Source organism: Chelonoidis abingdonii, chromosome 26 (genome assembly GCF_003597395.2).
Source record: "Chelonoidis abingdonii isolate Lonesome George chromosome 26, CheloAbing_2.0, whole genome shotgun sequence".
Taxonomy (NCBI): domain Eukaryota; kingdom Metazoa; phylum Chordata; order Testudines; family Testudinidae; genus Chelonoidis; species Chelonoidis abingdonii.
Window position 1 is genome coordinate 7,615,865 of NC_133794.1, and position 9,575 is coordinate 7,625,439.

The 9,575-nt window shown below is 43.7% G+C and overlaps 1 protein-coding gene across 2 annotated transcripts in view; it reads right to left on the reverse strand.

Annotated features, from left to right (window-relative positions):
- LIMA1 (LIM domain and actin binding 1) overlaps window positions 1–9,334 on the reverse strand; it is a 42,809-nt gene extending 33,475 nt beyond the window's left edge. For both annotated transcript variants that reach the window (XM_032782301.2, XM_032782302.2), the window contains exon 1: window positions 9,215–9,334. The gene's annotated coding sequence lies outside the window, so the exon portion shown is untranslated. The remainder of the gene's footprint in view (window positions 1–9,214) is intronic.
- Between the last annotated feature and the right edge of the window lie 241 nt (window positions 9,335–9,575).

Here is a 9,575-nt window from a genome sequence, read left to right on the forward strand (position 1 = left end):
AAACCAGAATTTATGCACAACCAATTATTTTTATTTTTTAAGAACAGTTTTGAGGGCCCCATGATAACGCCACAAATGATTTGACTCAAAATGGGCATGTTGCTTGTTCCTCCTTTCTGTGATATTGGGGAGCAGAACATCAGTTGATCACGCTAGAGACACTGCAAGGTAACACTGTTTAAGGCAACATCTCTTCTGACATGCCTGAAGATTGCTCCCATAAGATAAGGGAGCATAAATTGATAGAGGGATCCTTATAGTGTTACAGTAAAGAAATATGGCCTAGATTGATATTTTTTCCATCCGTTTCATGTTTTTAATTTGCAACATTCACAAGTGAAAAAAATATTTATTTACTAGACACTGATGAGCCCTCAGAATATAGCTCCACAGATCCACTCTTGGAGTAAAACCACACCTGAAATGGAAGCACTAAGAAGATTTGATAGTGTCACCGCAACTAAGGGCAGAGAACTAGCACGCTTCTCTAGCAACTTTTTTCTAATCCATGCAAAAAAGGACCCAGAATAGGGAAAAATGTGTATCAGGATGATAACCTACTTTATAATACGATGCACTCATGATTACTTCCTGGTTTGAAAGCAGACACTTTGCAAGCACAGCAAATCCAGGCTGCACTATCACTGGATGGATTTCAGATGAATCTTTTCAGGCTATACTCCTGGTGCAGTTTGAGCACAACTCTTAAAAAATCTGTAGGTGGATAAGTCAATACATTCTAACTTTTTCCAACTTCAAGTACTGGCGATGGTAACCACTACTCACCAGGAACCATCCATGGACGTGTCTCCACCAAAGACAGGGTTCTTCAGAACAGCCCATTTGAATTTCACTGGCACAATGTTCTGAAGGGTCTACACGACTATTGTACTATCCAAGACAGCACATACTGACAAATCAGTCCCAAAACTGGAATTTGCATATGAAAGCAAAACTTCCTATTAGCCACAATATCGAACAGTAAAAACAACAAAAAAAAGCATACCACTGGGTCCTCAAATGGTAGAAGTGAAAAAAAAAAGGGGGAGGGGGGGAGATAAAGGAATTACTGTGTAACTTACTACTGTGCCAAACCTCAGAGACTTTCTATGTTCAGCTGAAATTTTCAAGGGCCAAGTTTCAAATCCCTGAAAAGGGTCATAAAGGGGCCTATAACTAATTTCAGTTCTGGATGGATTTGATATTATTGATGTCAGTCTCTTGACGCTTTCCAAACTATGTACTCTGAAACATCTTTGCATAGTTAGGGCAGACAGTGCATGTGTTCACAAGATGAAAAGTGACTGAAAGTACTTGCTTATAAAGTCTTGTCTCATGACACACTGAAAAAACCACTGATACTAACCTGTAAGAGCCCTTTCTAGCACAGAAAGGAAGCATGTAGTGAACCCCACTTGATAGCAAGCCACTTAGCAGCAAGATTCTTCCATACACAAATAATTTTGCATTAAACGTCTACAGACATTAAGGCCTTGCTACAGCAAGGCTGCTGTGCTCCAGTGTCAGTGGAGGTTAAAAGGTGCACAAGTTCTAGATACATTCTTTCACATTAACAAGGCCTTGTCTACACCAAGAGATTTTCCTCAATTACAGCCATCACTGAGTAGCTGCTTTTGTGCAAACTGCAGCACAGGCAGACAAAGGCCACCGTTCGCATGGGAAAATGCCTGTTTATGTATGGCTATAACCAAAGAAAATTTAATTGCAGAAGAGTCTCTAGTCACCAGTTATTCTTGGAAGGAAGAGAACAGACTACCAAGTAAACAAGGGACACTGAGCAGGCATAGCTGAGATTTGGGTGTAAGCGTAAGCCATGTGCTAATATATCCCTCTCTTAACTACACAGAAATGCTTGTTAAAACAGGATCAGTTTCTCCATGCTTTGTACCTTGCACTTTTACATGTAATGCAACATACCTGTGCTTCACAGGATTATGTCTGCTGTTTAATGTTGGCTGAACACAACTGACATGCTCTAAACAGGGAGCATGTAACGAAGCTGTATTTCACTTTCAGTTAACTCTGTTTTGTAATTTTGCATCTTCACCCTGGTTTGGGTGTACAATTCGGTGGAATAGTGACAAGAGTGGAATTAATTCATTTTTTAAGCAATTAAGATATATACAAAGACTTTTATTTTGTAATTTTTAATTTGTTGAAAGTCAGATCATTTACAGGAAAATCCTGTTACCAAGCTGATACTGATATTAAGATGCTGCACTGCTGTAACAGAAAGAATATGCAAGGGACGTTGAAAGTAAACAGGAATGTTTAAACAACACACACCTTGTTTTAAGCACTAACATTCTGTTCACTTACCTTTGATAGTAATAATTTTGACCTACGGCAGATAACACACGCATTACATTTCAGATACCACTCCTTTACCTACAGTCACTTCTGTGTTAAAAGAATCATGACTCATTCCAGCAAACATCTCTTTCATAATGGGAGCAATCTCTGTTAACTTTTTTCAAAACTGAAACAAAGTAGCCTGCTTAATCTGGAATGGCTACACAGTGTACACACACTGAAAGTTGCCATGAAGATGTTAACAAACCTGTGTTTCCATATTCTTAACACCTTCCAATATCTTACTTTGTTAAAAGATTCATCATGTTTCTAAAGCATCCATGCTACTTCCTAGCCCCTTCTGGAATGAATTACCCAGACCACTTCAAGAAAGCAATATTCATTGACTACTATGAGTATTAGTTTACTATCTGTTTTGTACAAACATGCTCTGTGCTGCACAATACACACACATTCTCTGTCCCAGAGATTCACAATCTAAAGGACACAGACAGGGCACCCAGAGACATGCAGAAGTGTAAATAATACAGGGATTACTTGCCAGCAGCAATGTCTGTACTCCAAATCTATGCCTCCACAGTCCCAGTGTAGAAGTCATGCACCCAGCTGCATGGTTATGGAAACTTTTTGAGTAGTATTTGCCTGATAGGAGGCATAAGAAATCCCCTCAAACTACACATTCCATAGGGAGAGTACATAAATAACCTGCCTCATCAGCTCCTTTCTATCTGCCTGAGGAGCCATGGAACCAACTTCTTCCCTGCTTCATTCAAATCTGGCTATAAATAATTTACATTGTTAGTATTAAAGATTAAAAGTGTTTATTTTAGCTTTTCAACTGTTTTGTTGTATTTATGGTACTGTAGTTCTGAGTTTCCTTGCATTTTGTCCAACATGGTTGACTAGTCTTATAAACCAAGAGTTGCAATAGCGAGAATGAGGATTTAAGAAACGTTCCTCTTGGACAATAAACTGTATTCTGCCTCAGACCACAGTGAGAAATTCCTCATGCATGTTGTGGAAAGGGACTGAAGTCAAATCTGTAACAACTGCAAGGCCTTCTCTAAAAGGGCTCCAAAGGACCCTAAGACTAACCCATTAGCCTAGTCCAGTAAGAAATTCTCTACAAAATGAGTCTCCCAAGCATGACTAGCTATGCCAATGGGGTTATCACTTTGTGACAGTATCCCATGAAAATCATCAAAACAGGTTTTAGGGGTTACAGAACCATGCTCCTGGGATGGAGGTAAGGAAAGCACCCCAATTACTCCTTTGGATTTGTTGGAGGAGATCTGAAGTTCTCTCTGGAGTATTCTTTATTTGGATAATGAGCCCTCACTGGCATGGAAACTACAGTTCTGGAGTAAGATGGTACCCTATATGGAATCAGGTGGGTGCATGGTTCCTGTCAGATCCAAGCTTGGTACCATGGACTTCTCTGAACTGAGAAAAGCAGGTTCCCTGCTACGCCACTGCAATGCCACATCAAGAGGAAACTAGCTCAGACACAGGAACATCTGACTTGAATATGACTACTCATAATACATGAAGTTAAGAACATACAAGTCTCCACAAGATTACAGGTTTAGTGAATATTTTAGTTTGTTTTATGTAATGATACCTAGAATTCTGAAATAGCATTATAACTGTCGAATACACTAATCACTCAAACTAAGATAACCTATTAAAACAGCCTTGCAAAATTCATATTGAGCTGAGTTAGTGTTGGGGGGAGGGTTAAATAGGTTAGTAAACTAGCATTTTTATCATCATTGTGGAAGGGCGAATGAGAATATTTGGAACCTGGCAAGTCTTCATGACAACTTACAAAAAGGTAGAGTAGAAAATGATGCATCAGCCATAGCTAAACTTCACTGTTTGCATCACAGCCACTGTAAAATTAAAACCTAATATTTACCATAGTAGAGTAAAAACCCATATATATGTTGAATCTGTGTATGAATATTTTCTCTAGATCTTCAACTCCCTATTAGTAAGCTGCCTCAAGTTAGGGCTGAGTGGTTTGTTTTTAAAGACATTTATATTGACGTGTCTGCAAAAAGAAACATCTGCTATTACAGCTCATTAGTTAATAGCAAAAGGGACATCCGAGCTGAGCAGTGGGACCAACAAAATAAAATCAGCTGAAGCAGAGCAGAGGTATACACTGATCATAGAATCGTAGACGATAAGGGTTGGAAGAGACCTCAGAAGATCATCTAGTCCAATCCCCTGCTCAAAGCAGGACCAACACCAATTAAGTCAACCCATCGATGACCCACTAATCCACCAATTCATTATCCCAAATCTTTTTTAAAAAAATCAAAATAAAATATATGCCTTTAAAATATGCACTTCTATAAGTTTATATTTCTGATGATAACCTACATTGTAGCCATGTTGATCCCAGGATATTAGGGAAACAATATGGGTGAGGTAGTATCTTTTATTGGACCAACTTCTGTTGGAGAGAGTGACAAGCTTTCATGCTTCCACAGAGCTCTTCTTCAGGTCAACAGTTATAGGCAGTAGATACAACACTAAACAATATACATTAAACCTGAAAGTGTATCTTTTTGCACTCACAGGAAGGTACTAGGACTTTTAGACGTTAATTTGGTTGTCATCTAAATAGTAACTCATCGGGATTACTACTCATTAGGTCAGGTGGGCAAACTACAGCCCACAGGACTGTCCTGCCCAGGCCCCGAGCTCCTTGCCTGGGAGGCTAGCCCCTGGCCTCTCCCCTGCTGTCCCTTCTCCCTCGCAGCCTCAGCTTGCTCGCTCCGCCACCAGCGCAATGCTCTGGGTGGCAGGGCTGTGAGCTCCTGGGGCAGTGCAGCTGCAAAGCCCGGCCTGACCTGTCTCTGTGCTGCGTGGTGGCAGCGGCGTGGCCTGGCTCCAGCTGGATGACACAGCTATAGCGCCGCCAGCCACCGGTGCTCCAGGCAGCGCAGTAAGGGGCCAGGGGAGTTCAGAGTGGTGGTTAAGGAGCAGGGGTGTGGATAGGGGTCAGGGGAGGAACAGGGCAAAGGGGTGGTTGAATGGGAGCAGGGGTCAGGGGGGCATCAGGAATGAGAAGAGGGGTTGGATGGGGCAGCAAGAGTCCGGGGCGGTCGGGGATAAGAAGAAGGGGTGTGTGGATGGGGCAGGGGTCCCAGAGGAGCCATCAGGGAATGGGTGGTTGGATGGGGCAGAGAGGAGGTAGGGGCTGGGCCACGAACCCCTCCCCAACCAGCACTCCATACAATTTACTAAATCCAATGCGGCCCTCAGGCCAAAAATAGTTTGTCCACCCCTGCATTAGGTCATCCTATGAGGAAAAATCTTCAATAGCTGGGCATGTAACAAAACAAGAGATATAAACACCAGGCCATTTTGCTGAACTTTGGCACCACAGAATACAGAAACAAACATCTCCCTGCCAGTTTTCTGATCTACAGAGACTTTGAAGCCATTTTCTCAGAAATAATAGCACCTAAGTACCAGATATTTACTGCTCAGAATGACAACTTTCTGGGAATGGCATTCACAATTCTTGTTTTAAACATGATGTAAAAACCTTTATTTAAGACTCTGAGATAGTACAAGCATTTGCTGTTAAGACCAGACAAGTGATCTAATAAATGTGTGTGTTAAATCAGCAGGAACATATTCAAATATGAGATGTCATTTAACATACTGAATAATGGACTTATTTTCATACAAAGTGTTCTTTGGTAAAAAGCTCAGACATCTGCAACAGCACAGATACCTGATTCTGCCTGGGGCTCAGAGACTCAAGACTCTTAACTGTTTAGCTACCAAGCTACTGGCTTCAGTGCCAATAGCACACTGAACTAGCAGTAGCTACCATAACCTCTCATTAAGCTTCTTCGCATTTATTGACGGCAAGTTTACACTACAGCCCGGATCAAGGCTCTGAGATCAATCCACTGGTGGTCAATTTAGCGGGTCTAGTGAAGACCCACCAAATTGACAGCATATCGCTCTCCAGTCGACCCCTGTACTCTACCCCTAACGACAATAATGTAGGTCGACGAGAGAAACTCCACCCACAGTGTAGACCCCGCGGTAACTCAACCTAAGGTACGTTGACTCCAGCTTTGTTATTCACGGAGCTGGAGTTGTGCAGCATAGGTCGCTTTACAGTGGTAGTGTAGACATAGCCTAAGATTCAAGCTCCTTTCGGAATAGGCTTTGCTTGTACAATTCAAATATTCAGTTCAAAGTTGAACATGTAAAAATTACATTTTTAACCAATACTGTCACCCTAAGAAATATCAGGCCAATTATTATAAATATATTTGTGTCACATTCTACTGAACCACTGGGGGCACTGCACATCACAAAAAGGACAAACAGAAGACCATCCTCTAAAAAAATTGATGTTTAATTTAATTGCTTGAATGCTAGTTTACAAGTTGGTCAAGCTAAGAATACAGAGAGATACATCTGTTGAACTACTGACTTTCTAACAGAAGTTTATTAAAGTAGATACAGTAGGAACTGTAGAAATATTCCTACTGACCAAGGAAGAACAATGGAGGTACAGCTGCTCCTAAGCTGATAAAGATACCAGCTATGATGCTGTTTATAGAAGATTCTATACTTACCACCACAACAGCAGAATTCTCTCTCTCTATAGAGCCTACTTTAAAAATTCTTTGCAGGTAATCAGCATAAATAGAAGAGAGAAGGTGCACTGCTCAAGAAGTTCACAGATCATAATAATATCTGTGTATTACCATAATGTAATAGCTTGAACTAAAAGTTACCTCCCACCTGAGAAATTCTGAAAGAATAAGGCTCTTTGGGTTCACTATACAGTCTAATCTTTCAACTAATGGAATAAGATCAAAGTCTGCAGTCAGAATTAGATCTGAAGACACCACAACACATCTGAAGACACCACAAACATAATATTCCAGAACAGGACAAAATGCTAACTGCACTATTTCCTGGATTGTGCCAGGTCAATCTGAATGTTTTCTTGAGATAAGTTTTCAGTTTTCTAAGCGCTCAATTCAAAACTCAGAACTATTCCTTGATTCCTTCCTACCCCAAACAAATAAGTCCACACTTGAGGACAGGTGGCCGTAAACAAGTCACTTGAAATAACCACCTTGTAGTTTCTGTGTAAAGTTATCAAATTAGGATGTGACCTACAACCATAACACTGTAGCACACAAAGATACTGTGGTCCAGATTTGTACCAAAGCTGGAGAAGGGAGGACAACCCTAAACATTTTTCCTCTTTAATGGTGGTGAGAGGCTTGCAAAAGCAAAATAATTATTACTGGTTTTTTCCCCTTAAATTGCATTTCAGAGAGTTCACCTAGTATTTAGGGCATATACTGAAAGAATGTGAAGACTATACCATGCCCATTACCAAACATTTGTTAGCAGCCTATATAAAACAGGCTCTCCACAAACATATCAAGATGCCATCAGACACCTTTCATTTCTTTGAAAGATGGGCACAAACAAATTTCACTGGTAAATTTTCAATACTGCATGGCACAGAAGAGGAGAAAAACACAGGTGATCAGACAATTTATATTATGAGCTCAGTAAAACCTTGTTATGGATTGAGTTAAAACCTCATTGAGACTGGTAGCCGTGAACTCACCATTCAACTACCATTACTCTAAGGATAAACCCCTGGCCCCCCAAAACAAAAGAAATGTGAACCCACCTACTGTTTTGGCTAAGTGGTACATGTATGGGAAGGCACAACAGACAAACTGGAAAAAGAGAGAGTGAAAGACAGCTGGAAAGAGCAGTTGAAAGAATGTAGCTGATCCTTGAAGAAACCTGGGGAGAAGTTTTTGGGTTGGGGTACAGGCTGCTTGGGGCTGTAAGTTAAAAAAAAAAAAAAAAAAAGAGTGGTTTCTGCTTCTTGATTCTTTTTGCATTCAGAGACACAGGACTTTAATGCACTGTTCTTTATTTATGAAGAATGTATAAAGAAATACCTGACTATCACCAATTTCTATACCCAACTAGAACCACCTACTAGACTCCAGAGGTTTTTTTAAGCTTAGCCACTAAAGCCAGAGAGGGTAACAATATGAAGAAACCATTTCGGTTTTGTTTCATTTTGAACATGGAGGTGGCAAATCTAGCCAAGATTTATGCAGTTATGAGAACTTTATAAAGCAAAAGCTCCTAAGGGCATTGATTTACTGTAACAGCACAGCTTTAGAGCAGCACAATCTTTCAGTTTTCTGAACTAGCTAAAGCAAGCAAAGGGCCACATATCCAGCTTTCTTTCCAGAGAAAACTCCCATTGCGAACAGGAACAGCGGCTTCCTCCTCGTATGGCTCACCGAGCAGACTTCCAGGACTCAGGTGGGGCAGGAAATGAATCCAGGGCATAAACCAGGCACGGAGTTTTGATCACGCTCTCCGGGCAGGCACACCCACGGTGCAAGCGGCGTGTGTCAGCGCGCGGCTCTGGCAGGTGTCAGACGCGCCTGCCGCAGGGGCTCCCCTCGGAGCGGACCAAGCCAGGCTCCTGCCCCGCCAAGGGAGCCCGCCAGCAGGCAGGGGAGCGTCGCTTCAGCCCCTGGGGCGGCTGCCGGCGGGGAACGGCGGCCGGGGCGGGGGCGGGGCGGCCCGGCAGCGCACAGGGGCAACGAGCCGGCGGGGTGCAGGCCCCGTTGGCGCCCCAGCCCCACAGCCCGGCCCCGGCGCCACCGCTCCTCAGGGGCTGCGCGGAGAGGCGGCCTGGGTCGGACCCGAACCCGCCGGCCGGGGGTGTCTGCGGGAACCGGCCGGTCAGGGACCGGAGCCAGAGCCGATGCAGGCGCCGCAGCGAGCAGGGGACCGGACCCCTGAGGGGAACCAGGCGGCCCCAGCGCCCGCAACAACCCACCTGTGCCGGGCGGCGAGCCGGGACCAGCGCCGCGCACCTGCCGCTGCTGAGGAGACGCGGCGACACCTACAGCAGCCGGCAGCTCCGCCAGGGCAGCTTTGGCCACACCCACTCCTGCCGCTAGCCACGCCCCGTCTCCCTGTCCGGGTCCTCCTGCACGCATGCGCCCACCTCGCCGGCACGCTCCCTAGGTGCGCACGCGCACTTTCCCCCTCGACCCTCCTTGGCAAAGCTTCTGCGCAGACGCGCGCTAATCTCTCCCTGTTCTGTTCCTCTCCCCTTGCAGAGGACGGAGTGTCTCCTGGGGGCCTGCAGCCTGACACACGAGGCCTGACACAGAGCTTTCATAGAGGGTCACCAG